The sequence below is a fragment of the Bos indicus genome, chromosome 7 (assembly GCF_029378745.1).
Source record: "Bos indicus isolate NIAB-ARS_2022 breed Sahiwal x Tharparkar chromosome 7, NIAB-ARS_B.indTharparkar_mat_pri_1.0, whole genome shotgun sequence".
NCBI classification, from domain to species: Eukaryota; Metazoa; Chordata; class Mammalia; order Artiodactyla; family Bovidae; genus Bos; species Bos indicus.
The window spans coordinates 103,067,854-103,081,827 of NC_091766.1; the positions used below are offsets into that span (position 1 = coordinate 103,067,854).

A 13,974-nucleotide genomic window follows, 5' to 3' on the forward strand; every position below is an offset into this window, starting at 1 on the left:
CATTTCTGTGCTCTGCCACGTTTCAATATCACCAATATAATTTTTTAATTAATTAATTTATTTTAATTGGAGGCTAATTACTTTACAATATTGTAGTGGTTTTTGCCGTACATCGACATGAACCCATACAACTTTTCATCACTTCTGTCTTCTCTGTTTCTCCTTTCCTCCCTTTTTTCCCTCCCACAAATATTTCATGTCCTCTGTTAGAAAATTCTGTTTGCTATGTCTTCAAAATACACTCCCATATGATGATTACTCCTTACTGCTAATTTTCCTTTCTCTCTCTCACTGGGATTCTCATAATATCCTCTTAACTAGTCTCCCTGCTCTTGTATTTCCTCCACTGTTTAATATCTACACAGAAACCAGATTGTGAACTGTAACAGAGTTAGATCATGCCCTTTTGTTCGAGGCCTTATACAGTGCCTCACATTTATTTTTCTCAGCTTAAGTGCCAAAAGCCTTATAATGGCCCATAGAATCTCCGCGATCCATACAGAACTATTGAAGGCAGGCAATCTTGTCTGTTCCTTTCACTGTCCATTCCTTTTCTTTAGTGCCTCACATAGCGTGAGTACAAAATAAATGCTAAAGGAATACTGACATAAGAATAATATCTGAATAGTTACTGAATCTTTGATTTATCTTGGATTGCTAGGCCAAATAGGTGACTTGGAGACTTCCAATGGGGAGAGTTGTTTTGACTTCATCCAGGGTGCAAATGATGGGCCCATGGGAATAGATAGTCTAAGCATCTTTATATTATTGAAGTTAGTGTTAGTAGTCACCACTAACTCCTAATTTGCTAACTCTTTGGGCCACTGATGACCAAGTATCTCTATTCTCTAATAGAAGCATAATTTCAGAAAAGCATCTACTTCTGCTTCATTGATTACACTAAAGCCTTTGACTGTGTGGATAACAACAAACTGTGGAAAATTCTTAAAAGAGATGGAAATACCAGACCACCTTACCTGCCACCTGAAAAACCTGTATGCAGGTCAAGAAGCAACAGTTAGAATCCAAAATGAAACAATGGACGGGTTCAAAAGTGGGAAAGGAGTATGTCAATGTTGAATGTTGTCACCTTGCTTATTTAACTTATATGCAGAGTACATCATGAGAAACGCTGGGGTGGATGAAGGACAGATGAAATCAAGATTGCCAGGAGAAATATCAATAACCTCAGATATGCAGATGACACCACCCTTGTGGCAGAAAGCAGAGAGGAACTAAAGAGCCTCTTGATGAAGGTGAAAGAGTAGAGTGAAAAAGCTGGCTTAAAACACAACATTCAAAAAATGAATATCATAGCATCTGGTCCCATCACTTCATGGCAAATAGATGAGCAAACAATGGAAAAAGTGACAAATTTTATTTTCTTGGGCTCCAAAATCACTGCAGATAGGGACTGCAGCCACAAAATTAAAAGAAACTCAAGGAAGTCAAGTTCAAGAAACTCAAGAAACAAAAGCCATAACAAACTCAAACATATTAGAAAGCAGTGGTATCACTTTGCTGACAAAGGTATGTATAGTTAAAGCTTTGGTTTTTCCAGTAGTCATATATGGATGTAAGAGTTAGACCATAAAGAAAGCTGAGCGCCAAAGAACGGATTCTTTCAGACTGTGGTGTTGGAGAAGATTCTTGAGATTCCCTCAGACAGCAAGGAGATCAAACCAGTCAATCCTAAAGGACATCAACCCTGAATATTCATTGGAAGGACTAATACTAAAGCTGAAGCTCCAATACTTTGGCCACCTGATGTGAATGGCCAACTCATTGGAAAAGACGCTCATGCTGGGAAAGATTGAAGGCAGGAGGAGAAGGGGATGACAGAGGATGAGATGGTTGGATGGCATCACTGACTCCATGGACATGAGTCTGAGTGAACTCCGGGAGATGGTGATGGACAGGGAGGTCTGGCGTGCTGCGATTCATGGGGTTGCAAAGAGTCGGACACAACTGAGCAACTGATCTGATCTGATCTGATTGGATCAGGGAAAAAGCAAGAGAATTCTAGTAAAACATCTATTTCTGCTTCATTTGCTATGGGAAAGCCTTTGACTGTGTGGGTCACAACAAACCATGGAAAATTCTTAAAGAGATAGGAATACCAGACCACCCTACCTGCCTCCTGCAAAACCTGTATACAGGTCAAGAAGCCGCAGTTAGAACCTGATATGGAAGCATGTTTACTGTTTCCAAATTGGGAAAAAAGTCTATCAAGGCTGTATATGTCATCCTGTTTGTTTAACTTATGGTTAAAACTTCCCTGGTGGCTCAGACGGTAAAGCGTCTGCCTACAATGCAGGAGACCCAGGTTCGATCCCTGGGTTGGAAAGATCCTCTGGAGAAGGAAATGGCAACCCACTTCACTATTCTTGCCTGGAGAATCCCATGGATGGAGGAGCCTAGCAGGTACAGTCCATGGGGTTGCAAAGAGTCAGACCCGACTGAGCAAATTCGCTTTCACTTTTTTTAAACTTATAAGCACAGTACATACTCTGGGAGGGGAGGAGTACATAAATGAAATTTGGAATACTAAATTATTATTCCAAAATGTTTAACTATTGAAAATATAGTTTATCTTATTCTTTGATATCCTTAGTTTCTATTCAGACTCTTCTTGGAAGCTAATCATGATGTCTAATGTTAAATACTTAATCCCTTGAATCTATGTCAGGGATCCAACCAGTTCATCCTAAGGGAGATCAGTCCTGAGTGTTCATCGGATGATGAAGCTGGAACTCCAATACTTTGGCCACCTCATGCGAAGAGCTGATTCATTGGAAAAGACCCTGATGCTGCGAAAGATTGAGGACAGGAGGAGAAGGGGACGACAGAGGATGAGATGGTTGGATGGCGTCACCGACTCGATGGACATGCGTTTGAGTAAACTCCGGGAGTTGGTGAAGGACAGGGAGGCGTTGCGTGCTGCAGTTCATGGGGTCACAAAGAGTCGGACACGACTGAGAGACTGAGAAATAGCAACAAGTGACTAGATGGTGGGGAAATTTAAAAAGTATAATAATAAAATTTTATGACAGTCATTTTTATAGTGTAAATTTATATAGAGTAGGAAAAGAGCTTTTTTAAGAGCAAAAATCATGCTATTTCCCTAAATCAAAAAAATACCTATATACTGAACTTGTTCTTACTAATCTTTAAGTTAGAGAATTGAGTTTTAAATTGAATAATACATATTATTCATTAAATCATAATGGTAATACCCCAGCTTATTTTAGGTCTCAGCTTGAAATTCCAAGTGACCTGTAGGCTGGGTGAATTACCTTTACATTTTCCCATCACATTATGTACAGAACAGCAGAAGTGGTGGTCTGCTTTGCTCTCTACTGTTATTCAGGAATGGATGCTTATGTTCTTTCTTTCCATTCTGTTTCCCCAAAGTGCCTTTCCATTGTTCTGTATGAGCATAGTCTCTCAAATTTAAGTGAGTTTCTGGGTAGATGTAAAGGAGATTGCACCACTAGGTCTCCCCCTTGGAAATATTTCCAGAATGTATGCTGTAAATTATCAGGAGTATATGGTAAAAAGCTAACTCTAGTTCTTCCATTATTATATCCATAGTGGAGCAAAATCAGAGACACAAAGAGATTGCGTAAAAATGTAAATTTACCTGGATTGAAAGACACATATGAAGAGAATGTCTTTGAATGGCTTTGTAGGACGTGATTTTTCTTCCCTGACAACCAAGTCTATTTTCTAGTGCCGTTTTCACAGTGAAAATCGCATTTACCAAGACATGAACATCTTATATTGGTATAGAATTTCATCTCCAAAATTTGTGTCTATTAATTGCTTAATTGTTCTATCCATTTTCACATTATATTTAAATAAATGAATGACATTTGTAAAAGCCTAGATACTAATTTTATATCTTATAATATCCAATATTTAAGTATTTTTTAAGTTATCATCATTCTGGTTTCAACCATTACACACACACATACACATTCTTTTAGATTTTATTAAGTTCTTTTAATTTTGTTGGATTTACAGTGTTATGATTCTGCTGTATAGCAAAGTTATACACATACATATATCCACTCTTTTTTAGATTCTTTTCCCACGTAGGTCATTACAGAGTACTAAGTACAGATCACCATGCTATACAGCAGGCCCTTATTAGTTATCTATTTTATATGTAGTTGTATGTATATGTCAATCCCTATCTCCCAGTTTATCCCTCACTCCCTTTCCTCCCTGGTAACCATAAGCTTGTTTTCTGCATCTATGACTCTATTTCTGTTTTGTAAATAAGTTCAATTTGTATCGTTCTTCAAGAGTCCACATGTAAGTGATATCATATGATATTTGTCTTTCTCTGTCTGACTTACCAATTATCTCTCAGCCCACCCATTGAGTTCTATTTTTGACAACATTTTTCTAATGTATTTTCACTGTTTCTAGGACTGTTTGTAACTGCAGGTGCAATACTGTGAACAGGTTACTTGTAGATATATCTTGGCATTATTTCTTCAACTTCATTAATATGCTTTTTGATTTCATTATTAAAAAAAAAACTGGTTCCCAATGTCATTTATGTGCTAGAAAATTGTGCCAGATGCTATGTATATACTCACAAATGATATAATACTGATTTCTATGATCACAGAGTTGGTTTCTAATGATTAAAATGGCATTGAATAAATACTTACATACGTAAATTGTGGTATCATGATGGCAAAAACTATACAGTGTCATCAGAAAACACAGTTATGACTAACCTAGTCTACAAGACATTTGAAGTTTTCAACTGAGACCTAAATACAGTAGAATGTGACCTTTATGATTTAACAGATGCTGTTTATTTTGTTCACTTAACATGTTTCAACCCTCAATATACTACATACCTGTCATAGAGTGCGTGTGTGTTCAGTCACCTCAGTCGTGTCCAACTCTTTGTAACTTCATGGCCTGTATCCCACCAGGCTCTTCTGTCCACGGATTGTCCATGGAAGAATACTGGAGTGGGTTGCCATGCCTTCTCCCAGGAGATCTTCCCAAACCAGGGATCAAACCCACGTCTCCTGCATCTCCTGCATTGCAGGCAGATTCTTCACCACTGAGCCAATGGGGAAGCCCTGTCACATAGTAGGAAGTCAAAGAAACTTACAAAATAAATGACGGATGAATGACAAAGCTTGGCAGACAAAGTTTAACTGGTTTGGGTGCAAGGTTATAGAGAGAACAGAAATATGAAGGATTGAAACATGAGAGAATGTAGAGGAAAAAGTGTCACCATTAGGTGAAGATGATGACCAGAAAGAATTTCAAGGGTTTGTAAAGCAATTAGAACATGTTGAAATGATCTAAACAAAAGTTTCATATAATTACACCATCAAATTGCATTTGAGAAAAATCACTCTGTCTCCTCAGTGGAGGACAGCTTGGATGGGCCAGATCTGGTAGAAGAGACGTAAAACACTATAAAGGTCACCTAGCTGAGTTCAAATGGTACTTCAGCCTGGTAAGAAAGCAGGGTTTTTTTTTTTTTTTTTTCCCTTCTTCTTTAGAAATATGGATATATTCATAAACTAGTTAAATTGGAGACATGATCAATGTTAGTTATTGAATAGAGGTGATGAATGTGGGAGATGGTGGCACCAAGGAGGATTCCTAGGGGCTTAAAGAACTATGATAAAAGTGGTGGTTTAGGGGAGAAATAGGCTTACACGTGAAGAATCTGAAGAATCTGAGATGCCTGTTTGATATCCATTTCCAGTTGACAAACAGAAATAAGGGATACTAAGAGGGTATCAGTTTCTTTCTCCTTAAAATGATAACATATATCTCCAAGATGTGAAGGGTAAAATCTATCTAGGGATTTTAAGGGAAGAATTGTTTAAGTTGAGAAGTCATTTTTGAGGATTTTGCTCTCTAAGAGGCTGGGAAATTTAGGTGTTAGCACAATAGTGCCTGAAGAGGGGGATCATGGCATCTACATTACAGAGCCATGGAAGTGAAGGCAGGAGGAAGTGGAGAAATGAAGTAAATGTCCTCTTGTGTCAAAAAGAGCATATAGGAATATTTGGACCAATGATTTGAAGAAAGCATTGAAGAAATAAATTTGTTTGTTTGTTTTAATCATAATTGTATGATCCTATGTAAGTACCTATGGAGAACTATACTGGTACATGTAATTTAATTTCTTGGAAGGAACCAGGGTGCAAAGGAAGCCTTCTCTGCTTCGTCACTCAGTCATGTCCAACTCTTTGAGACCCATTGGACTGTAGTTTGCCGGGCTCCTCTGTCCATGGGATTTTTCAGGTAAAATACTGGAATGGGCTGCAATTTCCTCCTCCAGTGGATTTTCCCAACCTAGGGATCGAACCCGTGTCCCCTGCAATGCAGGTAGATCCTTTACCTGCTGAGCCTTCGAGGAAGACCCAAAGTAAGCCTTGCTTTATTTTCTAAACAGCAAAGTTGAGACACGAATTCATCAACATATTGAGCTAACACTGTTCAAAAATTAAGGTATTTGAGAAATGACAGATGTCCAGCATCTCTCCTTGAACTCACTTGATATTTAGGCCAGCCAGTTTGAGAGCAACTTTCTATATTTTCTCTTAAATCTGGGGCTTAAAAAAAAATTATACGGTTTTCTTGGTTTAATCAACCATAGACTTATTTTTATTTAGACAATAAAATAATTTCAGTGTATTGTCTGTTCAAAAAAATATACTGGCAAATGTATTTTGTGGTCCACAAATTTTAGAAGTGTGGTTGACATATTAGGGGACCAAAAATACCTATTCTATGACAAAATTAAGTGGGGGCTGTTTTATTTCCTAGCCAATCTTGCTTTTGAAAAATAGGTAGAATAGGTTTAAATAGACACCATTTTTATCTCAATCTGTTCACTGTTCTCCAGGAGAAATCCCTTGCTGAGATAAATGATTTCTATCTCCTTTAGAAAGATGGGAGTTTTAAGATAAATGTTTACATTCAGACATTTTCAGTGGTCAAATATTATTTAGAAACATACTTAATTTTCCTCAAAATAAACACAAGTTTAGAAATGCAAGTATCTTTTTTGCTAGGTAGATAATTAACTATTTTATTGAGAAATCAATTCCAAGGATTTAGTGACTGTGAGAATGAATATTCTAAAACAAATGAGATATGGAATAAAACCTTCTTAGCACTGTCAAAATAAAATGAATTGTGCAAATGCACAGTTAATTGGGGAAGTAGGGAATGAGTTTTCTGGCAATGTCTATGGGGATCTGAATTTGCTATGCTAATTGCATCTGTGCTCATTGTATCTGACTTTTTGCCACCCTTTGGACTGTGGCCCACCAAGCTTCTCTGTCCATGGGATTTTTCAGGTATTTCAAGAATACTGGAGTGGGTTGCCATGCCCTCTTCCTGAGGATTTTCCCAACCGAAGGATCAGACTCTAGTCTCCTTCATCTCCTGCCTTGCAAGTTGGTTCTTCGCTGCTGAGTTCACCAGGAAAGGCCCACGTGAGCCTTCTAAATTTTATAGAGTATAGACAAAAACAAAGTCAGGAAGAGGCCAATACATGGTACTTACAGATAAACTCAGTCAAAAACCAATCTATTTTATTCCATTTTGAAACATATATGTGTATGTATAGAGAGACATGTTTACCTCTCCTCAAAACACTTCTTGTTGTCCTAGTCATAAAAAAATGTTGAGTCAGTAGTCCAAACATTGACTTTACCCTATCATGTCCAAGAAAAAATTGTCTTCAAGCTTTAGATCACCCTGACGCATGACTTAACAATATCATGTTGCTATTTTCTTCTTTTCCTTTTGATTAAAGAGAATCATGATGTCAAAATGGTATGACCCAATATGGTAACCCCTAACACCATCTGACTTTTAAAATTTAAGTTAATTAAAATTAGATACAATTAAAAACACTTTTCCACAGTCACACTCAGCAAATTTCAAATGCTTACTAGCCACAGTTGGCCAGAGGCTATACTATAGAAAATCTGCATATATTCTATAGAATGGAGAAATTATATAACTGTGTAACTCTAGTAGTCTTTGTACTGTGCTAACCGTCAATAATAGGGCTTAAGTCCCTCTGGGGCTGATACATTTTTTTGGCAGAAGTTTCTAACAAGGAGTGAGACCATAATCCTCACTGGCCAATCTCTAAATTTAAAGCTATTTATCTGGTGGGCTACAGTCCATGGGGTCACAGTCAGACACGGCTGAAGTAACTTAGCACACATGCACATATAACAAAGCAATAAACAATCCAACATATAATTCAGTCTGATTCAATTTAGGAATTTATTTACTAAACTAATTGTAGTAGGAATGAAATCACCCAAAAGTTCAATGATTATAGTAAATTGTATTTTCAAATATGGTATTTCCAAAGGCAACAATATTCACTATATCTGCTTTTTTGTAATGTGATCTTTTTTTTTCTCTCAATCAAAGGTGGAATATAGCTTCCCACCTTTGAATTTGGGCTATATAGGTTGACCTGCCTTCTGGATTGGCTCAGGAATGCTCTGATTTTAGCACCAAAACTCCTGTGTTCCAGGAAATATCTTGGGCCCAGGCAAAGAGAGTTGGTGAGTGACTCTAGCCATCCCTGTGATGTTTTGACCAATGGAAAATAGCAGAAGTCTCTATAACTTCTGATGCTGGGCTTTAAGAGACCTGTAACTTCTGCCTTCACTACTTGGAACACTCTTTCTTAGACCTAGACAGAAGCCATTTTAGGAGCCCCGCTTGGGAGAGAACAAGGGCCCAGGCCAGCAGCCTCTGCTAATCTCCCCAACAGCGGATAGAGATTGACAGTCTTACAAAGCAGGCCATTTTGGACATTTCAGCCACTGTGCCCCAGATGACACCATATTAAGTACAAAGAGCAGCCTTGTCCAGCCGTGGAATCATGAGAGACAACTAACAGTGGCTGTTGCTTTAACTCTCCAAGTTTCAATACGGTTTCTTATACAGCAGTAGCTAATTGAGACAATGAGTGACGAAAGGTCAGCAAGTACTCAGAAGTAAGTGTCTAAAAATTAATACTGTCTGTGGTAGAAAAAGTACTGGATTTATAAACACCATATCGATGGTGTTAAGCTCCAGATCCTCAGTTCCTAGCTGAGAGATTTTTAGCAAATCACTTACTCTTATTTCCTTATCAATCAATGGGAGATTATAATACCTTACAAATTTGTTAAGGTAATCCACATGATAAATGTTTAAAACACAGAGTAATACATGAATACATAGCAGTGTTACTATATCGATCATAAATGAACGGATCTATCCTGTTTCAAACTTTAAATATAACAGTATGCTTGTTTAGAATATGAGTCTTATTATAGGAGCAGTTTAGATAGAGGTGAAAAAATTGCAAATGATAGTTAATTTTTTGACTTCTATCCCAATAGGAAAGAAAAGCAACAAATCCTATTATCCTAGCTAAAATATTTTGCACAATATCAAGAAAATGATATTATTTCATGTTCACTAAGAACCCATAAAATTATTTTATACCTTATGAGATTCCTCCATATTACCTTTCCCTGTGGATCTTTCATTTTACTATTTTAAAGTGTCAAAGTTTACTTTGCTCTTTCCATTCAATTTGCCTTAATTTTCCTGGTGTTTTTGTTGTTGTTGTTCATTTTCTCAGTAAGGCAGGGTAAAGAGGATAACTTGGAAAGTAACACATGGCTTCCAGCTCTTTTGACAAGACAGGCAAAAAGTGTTTCCCTTGGCAAAAGGGTCTTGTGGAGAAGGGAATTTTGTATATTAAAAGGGTTCAATGAACATGAGATCTGAAATCAGCTGATTTGGGGGGAAAATTGCTTATGAAAATTATTTATTATCTTTGGTTAATGTGCAGAAACACTGTGTCATGAAAATTTTAATTAAAAAAGGTTAACTTTCTCACTTTCAGGTCTTCCTATAGAAATGATAGTTAAAAACAAATCTCCATAAAAATCAAAGCCATAATGTTTGTGTATCAGAATACATTTCAGGTCATGGAAAAAATAAGGCTGAGTTTCTACAAGACAAAGATATTTTTTATCTTTTTCATGGCTAGTACAATATGGGGGCATTTTTAAACTTGTTATAGAGGATCCATTAAATTTTACCACTGAAATTGAGGGAGGAAAATCACACACATGGGATCTTTACCAGGTTTTGTATCTAACAGCTTTGACACTATCCCACTGATTTTTGTCCCTGCCTTGACGGGTAGCATTGAGAAGTGCCTGTTGTCTGGAGTCTAATGTCACAGCAATTAAATTCCCGCAGGAAGCAGCAGCTTTAGGAGATGTGATTAGATTGGAGACACTGATGCTTGTTTTGATTTTGAAAATGCATCATCGATCAAGGCTACTGATTTCAGCAACTGCTCCAGCTGAGGGAGGTATGGGCTTAACTTCTGTCTTTATATTTAACTTCAGGGAAAATGAAGTCTTACCCTGCCTGTCAAGCATTTACTCTGATACGTGGTCAATGCCTTTAGCAGATAATCCCCAAAAGTGTCAAATAACCTTTATTTCCCAGAGGTCACGTTGATCTTTTTCTTCTCATTCTGACCTCAGAACAGACCTATTCATTTTACATCTGACATCAGATCAAGAGAAAACAAAGTTAAGTTTTTGCTTTTTTTCCAGGGGCTTGTTGAGATGCTTTTATTTGTAGTTATTACTATGCCTGCCCACCACCCCTCACCAAAACAGAATGTGCTTCTTCTGTGTGTGCCTGTGTGTTATTATCTATAGTTAAAGACATGTTGAAGAAATTCTAAGCACTTCATTTAAGTCAACTGATTTTTATGAACAAAGGGTAACATCATTGATGTTAAGTAGTATCCAAATGAGACTAAAAATTCAAATTTTTAGTTAATAGCAAAGATTTTATCCAGCCACCATTTTGGAGCAGATTCCTCTCTCTCATAATTAACGATCTCCTAAATTCCATGAGATATTCCTCAGTGGCCTTGTGCATCTAAAAACTTAAATGAGTTCCATTCATTATATTGAATGCATGGTATTTTTATTCACACAAAATCGTGGCCTAATACAGATGCCTCTGCAAATTAGTTATCACATACTGCAATTAAATTGACCAGGTGACATTCACAATGAATATGCATACAGTGTGAATTGTGGAACCTAGCAAATATCTTACCAATTATATAAGTAAAGGTAATTATTCTAGTTAACTAACTAAGCTAGTTAATCCCCCCGACCAGTTTTCCCCTAAAAGACCCTCAAAATTATTTTTTCACTTCAGCTGCCAAATTATCTTGATGTGTATCTCAATACGATTTCAACATTATTTTTGTAACAGAAACTCAAAATTAAAAGCTACTTTTTTGTTATTTCCATAACAAAGAAAGTAGTAGTGGTGTCAGTCACTCAGTCACGTCCAACTCTTTGCTAAACCATGGACTGTCACTCGCCAGGCTCCTCTGTCCATGGGATTCTCCAGGCAAGAATACTGGAGTGGATTGCCATTTTCTTCTCCAGAGGATCTTCTTGACCCAGGGATCGAACCCAGGTCTCCTTCATGCAGGCAGATTCTTTACCATTTGAGCTACAGGGACTCAACAAAGAATAGTATAATTATAGTAAGTATAATAAGCCCCTTGTAAGATATTTATATTGCATTGAAGTAGTCTTCCTTACATGAAAACTACTTTAAAAATAAGGATAATACAGTGATCAAGGGTGTATATTCTTGATCCACACAGATATGGCTTCAGTAGTTGGCTCCACCTTCAAGTTTTATCACTTTAGGAGATACACATAATCTTGTTAACCCTCAATTACTTTGACTGCACTTTGGAATGATAATAATACTTAACTCACAGGGTTGTTGTGAGCACATAATTAAATAATACATGTGAATCACTTTATTGAGCCCAATAGTATGTAACAGGAGGACAGTAAAAATTAGTAAAAATTAGTAAAAATTAGTGACTGCTTGGTTGGCTGTTCAAGAGTAATTTATAAGAAATAATACCTATAAGTGGCACTAGAATGTAGCAACTAACCCTTATTCACTCACTCATAAATATTTTCTTAGGTGCCTGGCGGTTCGGTGGTTTTATCATTAAGTCGTGTCCGACTCTTTGTGACCCCATGGACTGTCAGGCTCCTCTCTCCATGGGATTCTCCAGGCAAGAATACTGGAGTGGGTTTCCATTCACTATGAGTCAATAATATGCTGGGTGCTCAGATTACAAAACAAAAGAAGTTAGAAGCAGAGTTTGGGATGAGGTAAAGAAGAATGAGGCACACACAGACACCAATGGAGAGCTCCATCAGGTACTGTGGCAACATCAGGGAATGACACACAAAGTGACCCGGGTCCCTAGCCCTTCCTAGAGAGGATGAGCGCTTATGTACAGAAGCATGTTCCAGACAGGCCATTGGCATAATCAAATGCACAGAGGTGAGAAATGGCACCTTGTGGGGGCTGTAACTAAAAGCACAAGACAGAGAATGAAGGCAAAGGATGAGAGCTGGAGAGATACCCAAGGGCCAGTCACTCAGGACCCTAATGTCTTTTTAAGATGCTCTAACATTGTTTTCTGACCAGTAACAGTAGGATGTGGTCAAACTTTGCCTTTTAAATAGATCCTTCTAGCAACAATGGAACGAATGCATTTACAAGGGTCTCTGAGACCATTTTAGACCTTCAACTTTGTAGCAGCAGATTTTAGGCCAAGAATCTGAGTCAAATAAAGTTAGACTAGTGTGTCAGGTCCATACCATTTCTGTCCTCTATCGAGCTCATCTTTGCATGAAATGTTCCTTTGGTATCTCTGATTTTCTTGAAGAGATCCTTTGTCTTTCCCATTGTGTCGTTTTCCTCTATTTCTTTGCATTGATTGCTGAAGGCTTTCTTATCTCTTCTTGCTATTCTTTGGAACTCTGCATTCAGACGTTTATATCTTTCCTTTTCTCCTTTGCTTTTTGCTTCTCTTCTTTTCACAGCTATTTGTAAGGCCTCTCCAGACAGCCATTTTGCTTTTTTGCATTTCTTTTCCATGGGGATGGTCTTGATCCCTGTCTCCTGTACAATGTCATGAACCTCATTCCATAGTTCATCAGGCACTCTATCTGTCAGATCTAGGCCCTTAAATCTATTTCTCACTTCCACTGTATAATCATAAGGGATTTGATTTGGGTCATACCTGAATGGCCTAGTGGTTTCAAATAGGAAAAGGAGTATGTCAAGGCTGTATATTGTCATCCTGTTTATTTAACTTATATGCAGAGTACATCATGAGAAACTCTGGACTGGAAGAAACACAAGCTGGAATCAAGATTGCCAGGAGAAATATCAATAACCTCAGATATGCAGATGACACCACCCTTATGGCAGAAGTGAAGAGGAACTAAAAAGCTTCTTGATGAAAGTGAAAGTGGAAAGTGAAAAAGTTGGCTTAAAGCTCAACATTCAGAAAACAAAGATCATGGCATCCAGTCCCACCGCTTCATGGGAAATAGATGGGGAAACAGTGGAAACAGTGTCAGACTTTATTTTTCTGGGCTCCAAAATCACTACAGATGGTGACTGCAGCCATGAAATTAAAAGACGCTTCCTCCTTGGAAGGAAAGTTATGACCAACCTAGATAGCATATTCAAAAGCAGAGACATTACTTTGCCAACAAAGGTTCGTCTAGTCAAGGCTATGGTTTTTCCAGTGGTCATGTCTGGATGTGAGAGGTGGACTGTGAAGAAGGCTGAGCGCTGAAGAATTGATGCTTTTGAACTGTGGTGTTGGAGAAGACTCTTGAGAGTCCCTTGGACTGCAAGGAGATCCAACCAGTCCATTCTGAAGGAGATCAGCCCTGGGATTTCTTTGTAAGGACTGATGCTAAAGCTGAAACTCCAGTACTTTGGCCACCTCATGCGAAGAGTTGACTCATTGGAGAAGACTCTGATGCTGGGAGGGATTGGGAGCAGGAGGAGAAG

General features: G+C 37.8%; 1 non-coding gene across 1 annotated transcript; it reads left to right on the forward strand.

The window, feature by feature from the left end:
* The first annotated feature begins 2,275 nt into the window (after window positions 1–2,275).
* TRNAC-ACA (transfer RNA cysteine (anticodon ACA)) lies at window positions 2,276–2,347 on the forward strand. The gene has a single exon. It is a non-coding gene; the product is annotated as a tRNA-Cys (tRNA).
* Window positions 2,348–13,974: the final 11,627 nt, after the last annotated feature.